Source organism: Numida meleagris, chromosome Z, assembly GCF_002078875.1.
Source record: "Numida meleagris isolate 19003 breed g44 Domestic line chromosome Z, NumMel1.0, whole genome shotgun sequence".
Taxonomy (NCBI): domain Eukaryota; kingdom Metazoa; phylum Chordata; class Aves; order Galliformes; family Numididae; genus Numida; species Numida meleagris.
Window position 1 is genome coordinate 63,051,748 of NC_034438.1, and position 9,807 is coordinate 63,061,554.

Sequence of the window (9,807 nt, forward strand, 5' to 3'; positions counted from 1 at the left end):
GGGAAGATAACAATGAGAGCCCGATATTTCATTCCTAGCACAGTAAAAAATCCTATTATAGCCAATGCTGTTATGGGTGCACCAGCTGTATTCTGGGAATTCTATATAACTTCTGTCTGTTTCTGAACCAAAACCCCTGAGGCCAGCTTGTGAGATTAAAAAGTCCTCCTCTTTCATATACATGCCCCTCCCCACCTCTGTTCATTTACCAACGTCTGGAATTAAGTAAGTTGTCTTAATCAGACATGACGCCCTTCCAGGCCAGGAAGGATCTCCTCAAGAGCTCTTTTCTGACCCCAAACTATTCTATATTATCCACAGTCTTATAAAAAATGCACCTCTTTATCTCTTACTAAAACCTATAGCATAGAATACTGTAGGCAGATAGCTGATGCTGTCTGAATTTCAGGGTAATGTAAGCTCGGGGGGTTGGTGTGTCGGGATCTGTTTTAAGTCAGGTGTGTGGTTGTTTTTTTTTTTTTTTTTTTTTTTTGTTCTTTTTTGTTGTTTGTTTGTTTTTATATTGTTTTTTTTTTTTTTTTTTTTTTTGAGAGAGAGAGAGAGAGGAGAATTTTAAAAATTAGAAAGATTAAAAAAAATGGGGAAATTGAAGAAATTAAATCACCTCTGCTTCTCAAGTCTGCTTTTGAATCAATAGAGGACTCATGCTACTACAAGTCAGGTAAGCACTGTGAAAATGAGCTGTAAATTTTGACCTTGGGTATAAAAAAATAACAACAACAACAACAAACTTATTTTAACACAATTCACTTTAAATTTCGGGCTTCTTAGCCGTTTATCCTAGGAAGCCAAGATACTACCCTGTTAGCAGGACCATCAAATGTGGAGACGTCAACAGGTGAAACAGATTGGAGGAGTCACGGCTCCTAATGAAACCCCCAGGGCATCTCTGTTCTCTTGTTCAGGACTTCACTTGTGACCTTCCCAGTACCAGCTGCTCAGACAGGACTTGATTCTCCTCTTAGACCCACAGTGCCGTCCTTCATTGGACAGAAAGATACCTGGGGGGATTCAGGCACAAGAGCTTATCTGCCCATGTGAACAAATCTCACAAGAGTCAGCAAAGTTCTTTCAGTCCAGTGCCCTAAATACCACCACCAGGCATGTGAAAGGAAACTCAAGAGAACAGCAAGTAAACAGCAAAAAGTTTTATTCAAATATGCTATTTATATCCAGAATAGAAGAAAAAGGAAACCTTTTGGAGCTCTCAGTTCAGTTCAGTCCCTTGACTTCTGTCATGTCCCAGCAGGCTCTCAGGTCCCTTTGTGTGCAGAGAAAAAGAGTTAAATTGATGTTTGCCTTACACCTGTCAGTCCCTGGTGACCCTGGTTTGGAACTGTCCTCTCTCATTCATCACGGTGGATTTCTAGCAGATGGCTTAAATGATGAAGTGTATGAAAAAATGTCCTTTAATCTACAAAAACATAACCAGTTAAAGTTCAGCAGTTAGTTTCACATACTTGCTCAACTTGCTTGAAAGCGAAGCCAGAATGGGTCTAGATGTGAACAGCAGTGGAAGGTGTGTCACTCAGACATCTTCCGAGATATGTCATTAAACGATGGAAGTTAGTGTCATCTCTGAAGATATTCTTGCTGTACAGACAGAATAGGTGCAGATATAAACACATTTTCAAAACAGTGCTATTTATTTATATTAAAGTTCAATCACTTTTGCTTAATTGTTTTCTACAACTGCTTAATATTTTTCCCCTCTGAGAAGCCAGAGGTGGTCATTTCCATACCTCCCCTTGGCATGGTGACGGCACAAAGTTTCATAAACCTGCAGGTTCATTTAATATTTGTTTCCTAGCTGAAAAAGTAATTGCAGATACATCAATGCATAGGATCTTTCTATCCTGAATATTCATATGTTACTTTCTCACTGAAGTCAGTAAACAGGATTTTGAAAAACTAGGCTCTACTCTTGCTTTATAGTTCCTGGATTTCTACAAAGATGACTTTAGGATAGGGACCCTGGAGAAGAAAATGATGAAGTAGAAGTGCAGAGAGGAAAGAGAAGAGAAAGGAGATGGAAAGTTTGTTCTTTCCATTAATATTAAACTGTCCATTTCCCAGCTGCAGCTTCATGAAAGGAGACTTCTTGGTGATTACCTACTAATTCAAACCTTACAAACCCACCTCAGAACACACAAAGACAAGGTAAAAAAGGATTTTTTTATTGCAGTTTAATGAAATATGATCCACAGCAGTGCTTGAAGAATTCACTAAGCTTTTGAACACATATGCAGCCTGGTATCAATTTCTTTTTTTATTTCTTCCTTACCAGATGAACAATATATAATGAACAATATTGTGTGTGTGTGTGTGTGTGTGTGTGTGTGTGCGCGTGTGTGTGTGTCTGTGTGTGTAAACATGAGTAGTTTTTATAAATGGAAATGCCAAAGAAAACAAAAATAGTCTTTCTATAAAAGGCTCTGTCTCACAAAACAATCTCCTGCATAAAACCAAAACAAACCCCCAAAACAATTTTCATGTGTTAATATTACAGAGCATAGTTGCCTTTTACCTGTTTACCCATTCAAAATGTTCAGTTGAAGATGAACCTAAAGTGCATGTTATCCTCACAATCCCTCTGTACTTTTATCTCAGAAGATATTTAGAGTTAAATGGTTTCCCCTTCCAAGCTAGTGCATCCTCAGTGCTCTGACATTGTCCATACCCCATTATAAACCTCCTTTACCCTTCTGTACCTACAGAGACCTGAATGAATAGGTTGTAATTTTGTTCCTCTGGTGTAATTGTGCTTGTAAAGAGCAGTTCTAACAGGGCATGAGTTTCTCATTGTTCTTCATATCTCTCAATTACCTATGAAAAGCAAAAAATATCAACAAAGTGAGCTTTACAGTGCATTTTACCTGAAACTGGCAAATTAAAAAAGCTTCATGTGCTTTTGGTTTAATGAGTACACAAGAGTTAAACAACATTTTTTTTCTTGATTCCATACACTAGTGAGCATTTTTGATCAATTCTTCTTGTTATTTTGCTGGGTTTCTGGGGATGTTCTGTGGATTATCTTCCCCAAACACTGTTGTTCATTTCTGAATTTATGATCTCTTGGAAGGTGAAGAGAAACGAAACATACATAGGTACAAATGTATGAATAATGTGTGGTTTTCTTTCTTACTTTTAACAACATTATTGGGCAGCTGTTAAACAATCAGTCAGGACTGATGTAACCTTGATTTGGTATGTGCCAGCGTTTTCAATCATCAGCAGCCTCTTCTTGGGCCCTGGGTCCAAAACAGGGTGAAATTTTAGCTGTTTTCAGCATATCTATTCCTAACTGAACATGCATATTTCATAAAAAGTAAAAGAAGAAAATGCTCAAATGTTGGTGTGGAAAGCAAACAAAATAACACTCAGCTGTTGTAGTCCTCTTGCCCATTTTGTACTTCTTAAAAAGAAGAGAAAGACTGTAGACAATGACTTCATTTCCTATGATTTTTGAGATCCAGAAAAATTAGCTCCTTCAAATTTTAAGCCCATAACGCAGTTTGAAGTGATTTCCGTCTTTCTTGAGCTATACACATTAAAAAAAAAGCAGAAACATTCCAAAAAACTTGAATGTATTGATGCGCATGGCTGATACGGTACACCACCGTGATGACGCTGGATTCACTATTAGATGCCCAATAAAAACATGGAAAAATGGAATGAACCATTTTATTCAAGACTGAGCATCTAATGAAAAGAGCTATTCCAAGAATAGAACATCACCTGTATTTGTTTATAAAACTGCGTAAAGGTTTGCCAAAGATGTCACAGTGTGATAGCTTTGGCCATTTATTTCCCCAGATCTCCACGTTGAGTGCTACTGCTTGCTTTGGAATATTTTTTTATGAACAGAGATTAATAAATACAAAAACCAGAGAGTTCTGGAGAGGTTACTTGTCCTAGTCATGATTAATTGCTGGCTAAAGCCAAACTCTTTTTTGTCAATACACTTCTGCAACTCCCAGCTTACAGCCTGTAATATGCAGCCTCACTGATACGGGCTAACAACATTGCATTTTGACTCGTCCTGAAGCCCAAAGAAACAAACATGTTAAATAAGCCTGTTGAAGCCAACAGCAGTTTGCATGTGTCAAACTAACTCCGGAATTTTCAGCAATGCCATACTGGGTTCATCCTTTTTTTGTAACATTCTACTCAGTGTAGTGACCCTCAAAATAAAAGCAGTTTTGATTCCTGTAATGCCATTTCTGGCTTTGTTGCTGTTGTTGTTTGTTGGGTTCATGTGCTTTTTTTTTTTTGTAAACATAGCACTAAATGCTAGAAGTGGGAGCCAAGGCACCGTAGCAGTAAAGTCCTTACAAATCCTTGCACCCACATCACACAGAAATAGATCTGCCCAAGTGGAGCTCTGTGTAGGGCCCAGACCCAAATTAGCCTTACATTTACCCAAATGAAGGACCGGCATCTCCCAGATTTCATGCTGTTTTCTTCTAGTTTGGGGCCCAGACAGCACATAAGCTCATATTGCTAATGAGACACATCACTGAACCATCAATGGTGACCTTCAGCATTCCTTCAAATGATTAGTAACTGAGGCTACACACTATTTCTTTACAGACCAGTTTGTTTGATAATATGCAGTTTCAGTCTGATAGATTAAAACAACCAGTTTCAGCCACGCCGCTGAAAGAAATGAGGGCAATCCCACACGCTGCGTGTGCTTACATGTAAAACAGTCATCAGTTTAAGACATTACTAAATAACAATCAAATTTAGCAGACAACAAAAGTAGTAATTCAGTTATTTAAGCAAAAATACGTTGCTGAGGAGAGGGACCGTATCTGAGCTGCTCTACGTGACAGGCATTGAGAGTTCAAGCCTTCACCAACATCAGACAACACATCACCTGAGAGCCTCTGCGTGTGAGAGCGAGAAGGAGATACTGGGAAAGCCCCTCCTGTGGAAATAACATCAGGGAGATCTGAAACCACATAAGACACCAGAGAACCCAAGAGAAAGAGCTAATATGGAGGGAAACAGTACTTACAAAACATGCGTTTTTCTACTGTATGAACTCAGACCGTATTGTCACAGAGCCCTTTACAGGTAATTTCTGAGACTCTGAATTGCACTTGCACACAAACTGGAAAGTAAAGCACTTATTTACACCTGTGAGCAACCATATCATTGTCACTGTGAGCAATAAACCAATGACAGCTTTATTTTTGCCAAGTTTTATTTCTAAGCTAAATGCACTCAGATTGTACCCGGCCCTTTCATGGGTGAACCGTGTAGCAGGAGGCTGCAAGGAATTCTTGATTCCCCTCCAAAGACAGAAAGAAACTGCAGTTCTCTGGAAAAAAAAAAAAAAAAAAAAAAAAAAAAGAGCAAGGAGGAGGCAGGGCCATAACTTAGGTTTCATGGGAGAATGAGAGTGAGCAAGCAGCTACAGCCTGTGTTACAGGAGCAATTGCAGCAGCCAGCAAATTCTTCCAGCTGTTTTCAGCATACAGCAGTGCCTCTCCCCATCCTGTGGCTCTGTGCTGCAAGATGCCCCCAGCTTCCTTCAGTGAGCTGCTCAGTGTCTCCCAGGACAAGTGTCCTTTAACATGAAATAATTCCAGCAACTAAACACTGCAGAGCAGGATTAACTCTCTGTGGCAGTGAAGACTTCTTCTAGAGGAAAGGCTGAAACACCTGTAAATGGCATCATGGATACAGGGAGAGTCCTTGCTGGCAGGAGACCTGGGTGACAAACAGGTTATTAAAGAGCCTTTTGTGAGACTTTTCTTTACATTGTTCTCCCTGCTGCTGAGCTATAATTACTTTTATTTCCTTTTATTCCCTCCCAATTGGAAGATAGGGACAAACAAAGCTTTTGTTTAACACTTCAGAAGCCTGCATTCCAGCTATCTTCATTCTCTAATAAAGATCTAGGACTCACCTCACTCACCTGAGCATTTCTTACCCAACTGTATGGCACAAGAATGAAAGACTGCATAACGAGGTTCATAGTCAGAAACTCCACAGAAAGATAAGACATCCCACAGAAGCAAGAAGGATTCTTGGGAACAGCTTCAAAGCTGCCTCGGTCACATATCTGTTGAAAAAGACCAAACAAAAGCTTCTCTTTCCCATGATATCTTGTCCAAAAAATCTTTCCAGCTACACACAGCAATAACTATATATAACTACAATTAAAAGACGGGAGTAGCATTTACTGGCTTAATTTCCTGAATAGGCCTTTGTTAAAAGCTGTCTGAAAGCTGCCAGTTAGATTGATGATTTTGAAAATCAACAGAATGGGCAGAACTGTATATTAATTGCATATATTACTGCAAGTATATGAGGAAAATCATGATTCTGTAATACAAGTTACATTGTTTAAGTAAGTCTTATACAGCCATAGGAGTAATGTTTCACTGCAGACATTCTTAATGTTAATCCATAATGTAACTAGCTGCAGCAAGAGAGAGGAACAAAAACCCACACCAACAGTTTGTAGCTATCCCATATCTCCGACAGGGTGATATAACATAGCATATGTTTTAAAATGATAAAGACTTCCAAGAATAAGATGCAGTTTCCAGAGAAATATTCATACACGCCCAAACAAAAGCAAAATCTTGTAATAATTGAATAATTGCAGCATTCTGTACCTAAGGAGTCCAAGAAAAATCCAGCCCAAACCAGCCCTTTTCAGTGGCTTAGCTGGTCAACACTCTTATACACAAAGCCCAGTGCTCTTCCCTAAAACCTAAGAATTAATCAGCATTATGTAAGAGATTTTTATAACACTCTAAAAATACATTGTGAATTCCTTTCCAGTGTTGGACTGAGAAGCTTTAAAGTACAGCCACCCCTTCATCCCCCTTTTAAACAAACACTGGATCTTCCCTTCTGATATTAGAAACTTAAATTTGTCTCAGTATATGTGCCTCAAATCTCATTAATTACAATACTGGCCTCATGAGATACAATTGCTGCTATTAAGAGCAGTGTTTGTGCTTGAAATGATTTGAGCATGGGCACAGATACAGATACTACATGTTCAGAAAGACTTTAAAACAGGACTAATGACACATAAAAAACTTAACAAGACTATAGGATGTTTCTGTGTAACTGTACCTGTTCACTTGGCAAAATCTTGTATCCACGCGATAGTGCTTTGTTTGCGTGGTTCCAAAGGATACTACACCCTGACAGCATTCCTGCAGAGGCAGTTGTAATGTTAGCTTGGCAGATCTACAGCAGAGTGCTATGATTACCTTACTCCTTTTTGCCCTCTGTTTTTCGTACTCAAAATAAATGAATAAATAACAGCATTATTTCTATATCTCACGCTGAAAGATCTCTAAGCAAAATTACAAAGTCATCACCTGAATGTTAATGGTTGTTCAGGGGCTATACCTGTGCAGAGAAGGAGCTCTAACACTGCCCCTCGGAGCAGACTCACCCTGCTCAATTCTGGACGTTCATTGCTGCCCTCTAGAAGTTCACCCTGCTCCAATTTGTCCACCAAACCACGATTTTATCTAGGAATATCCAAGGTGTCTGCAGCCCTTCAGAACCAAATAAATCATAAGAATGCAAATGAAAAATGGGAACAAAGCATTTTCAGCTGTGAAAATCTTGTCATGGAATGCATACCCAAAGGACACCGGAGCAATCTCATCTTATTTTCGGGAAACTCCACAATGTAGTTCTTTTCCACACAAAAACTTTTCACCCTGCAACAGCGACACACCACTGACATAGCCATCTTCTCAAAATAACCCCCCACCCTCCAAACCACAAACAAATCAATCAAAACTACTGAGGCAAATGAGAGAGGAGATTTTGCAGAAAATAAATAAAAAGGGAAAAAAGGAAGACACAGAGAAGAGCCAGGAACCACTTCACTGTTGTTACCAGCTTTGTGTGAAAGCTGTGCTGAAACCAGGGCAGATGGGTGACAGTACGAAGCCTTGGACAGGAGATAGCCAACGTCTCTGATGGGATGACAATGGCTGTTCCACGTGGGTAAGCAAACGTTTCGATGAAAATTGTACTCAGGACTGTGGTCATCTGAACCAAAATAAGTGTTATCTATCTTGCATGCATTTGCTCAAGTGTGTCCATGTTCACTATTTTCCTCCCTTAGACTACCGTTATTTTTTTGTATTTTACCCACAACCCAGGTCCTTCTTTGTTCTCTGCCCTGATTCTTTCTCTGCCTTTCTTTCTTTGTGCCATTTTCTGCTCCCTGTATTCACACTGAATACAATCAGTCACATGGCTAGCCTTCATGTGAACTCCATGCTACAAGACATGTAAGTATTATTCGGTATGAATGAGGGCAAAACGCATCCCTTTGGTTGGCTCTTCATTTACATGCCATTCTCAGATTCTCTCTCCACAGTCCTTTCCCTTTTTCATCACCCACGTTCACTGTGCCTTGTTCTTGCGCTTTGCTTCCTTTTTCTCTTCTCCCCCATGGCCATTTACAGCTCCTTCTCTTCCTGTGTCGGCCTCCCTCACCCTTCCCACCTCTCCCTTAATGCTCATTCTCTCCTGTTGCCCGCTTCCTTCCTACTCCCACCAGAGCTCTGTGGACAGCTCTTCCCCCACTGTAGGTGGTGTGACCTGAACACAAGCAGGACCTATGGTGGTGTGGAGGCCTGGGCTGATGCTGGCACCATCCACCAGACCCACCTCCACCACTCCATCCCGCTGACCTGTATGAAAAACATTGCGGGGCAAAAGCCTGGGGCAGACAACTTTGGCATACAGTGGCCCTTGCTGCAGCTCGCTTTAATCTGGTGATTTACTGCAGCGAGTTGCAAAAGCACAAATCCCACCCCACTGGAGCTGATGGTGGGGAATGGTCTGCGTGCAGCCACCAGCATGCAGGACTCCTTGGCATTCCACTCCTTCCTGTTGTCTCCACCGCTCCATCACTAATTTGTTCCAGTCGCTCATTAATGCTCTCCTAATCCCCCCCAAAACAATTTCACCTCCCCAACCGTTTCCTTTGCTCTTGCAGCTCAGGATCCAGAGGACGCTTTGCCGCGGCTCTCACAATGATAAACAGATGCCGGCGGTCTGTGCTGCGGACAACTTCCCGCCCCAGGTGTTGTCTGGTGGTTTGGCACAGCGGGGCCTGGCCGGAGAGCGGTTGGGAGCGCTGGGCACGGCACAGTGAGAGCCTTTGGGCGGATGCGTGGGTGGGTTTGGGTCAGTTGTGTGTTAGTAAAGGTGAGTGGGTACCAAAGGATGGGAGAAGTGGGGCTGTACTTCAGAAGAGCAGGGCGCGTGAGGAGAGCAAAGCGATGCGTGACCCCGGCTCTCTCCCACCACATCTCCGTGGCACGGCTTTAAACCCCCCCCCAACGCATTTCCTTGATTTCCCTCACACCACTGTGCATTCCCACTCCGTCTCCCCGAGGACACACTTTCTCCTCAGGAAGTGCTCCCTCCTGCCCCACGGCCCCCGCCGCCCACAGCCGCGTACCGGGGCTGCACGCCGGGCCTCGGCACCTCGGCACCGTGAGGGGCGGCCGGGCCCGGTGGGGGGCAGCGCCCGAGCCTCTCAGGGCTGCGGGGCGTTGTGGCGGGGCGACCCGGCTCCACGGCCGCGGGAAGGCTTCGCTCAGGGAGCGGCCCGGCTGCCGACTGCAATCCGCTCCGCGTTTTGCCGCTCGCCGCCGCGCTCCCCCCTCGGCGGCAGCGGCGGCGGGCGGGTGTCGGGCGCTCGGAACAGCCAGTTGTTTAAAATCCTTCTAGAACCGTTTCTAATTCCCCCTTGCGCCGGGGAAGGGAGAGCGCGAG

General features: G+C 42.5%; 1 long non-coding RNA gene across 5 annotated transcripts; it reads right to left on the bottom strand.

The window, feature by feature from the left end:
- Nucleotides 2,159-9,774, bottom strand: LOC110390305. 5 transcript variants are annotated; one of them, XR_002433682.1, is made up of 6 exons: nucleotides 9,491-9,774; nucleotides 7,648-8,064; nucleotides 7,454-7,559; nucleotides 7,126-7,208; nucleotides 5,951-6,097; nucleotides 2,159-5,742 (listed from the first exon to the last, which is right to left on the bottom strand). It is a non-coding gene; the product is annotated as an uncharacterized LOC110390305 (long non-coding RNA). The 5 variants fall into 5 exon arrangements; XR_002433684.1 differs by having other exon boundaries at nucleotides 7,648-7,727; nucleotides 9,491-9,766; XR_002433683.1 differs by lacking the exon at nucleotides 9,491-9,774 and having other exon boundaries at nucleotides 7,648-7,727; nucleotides 7,909-9,481.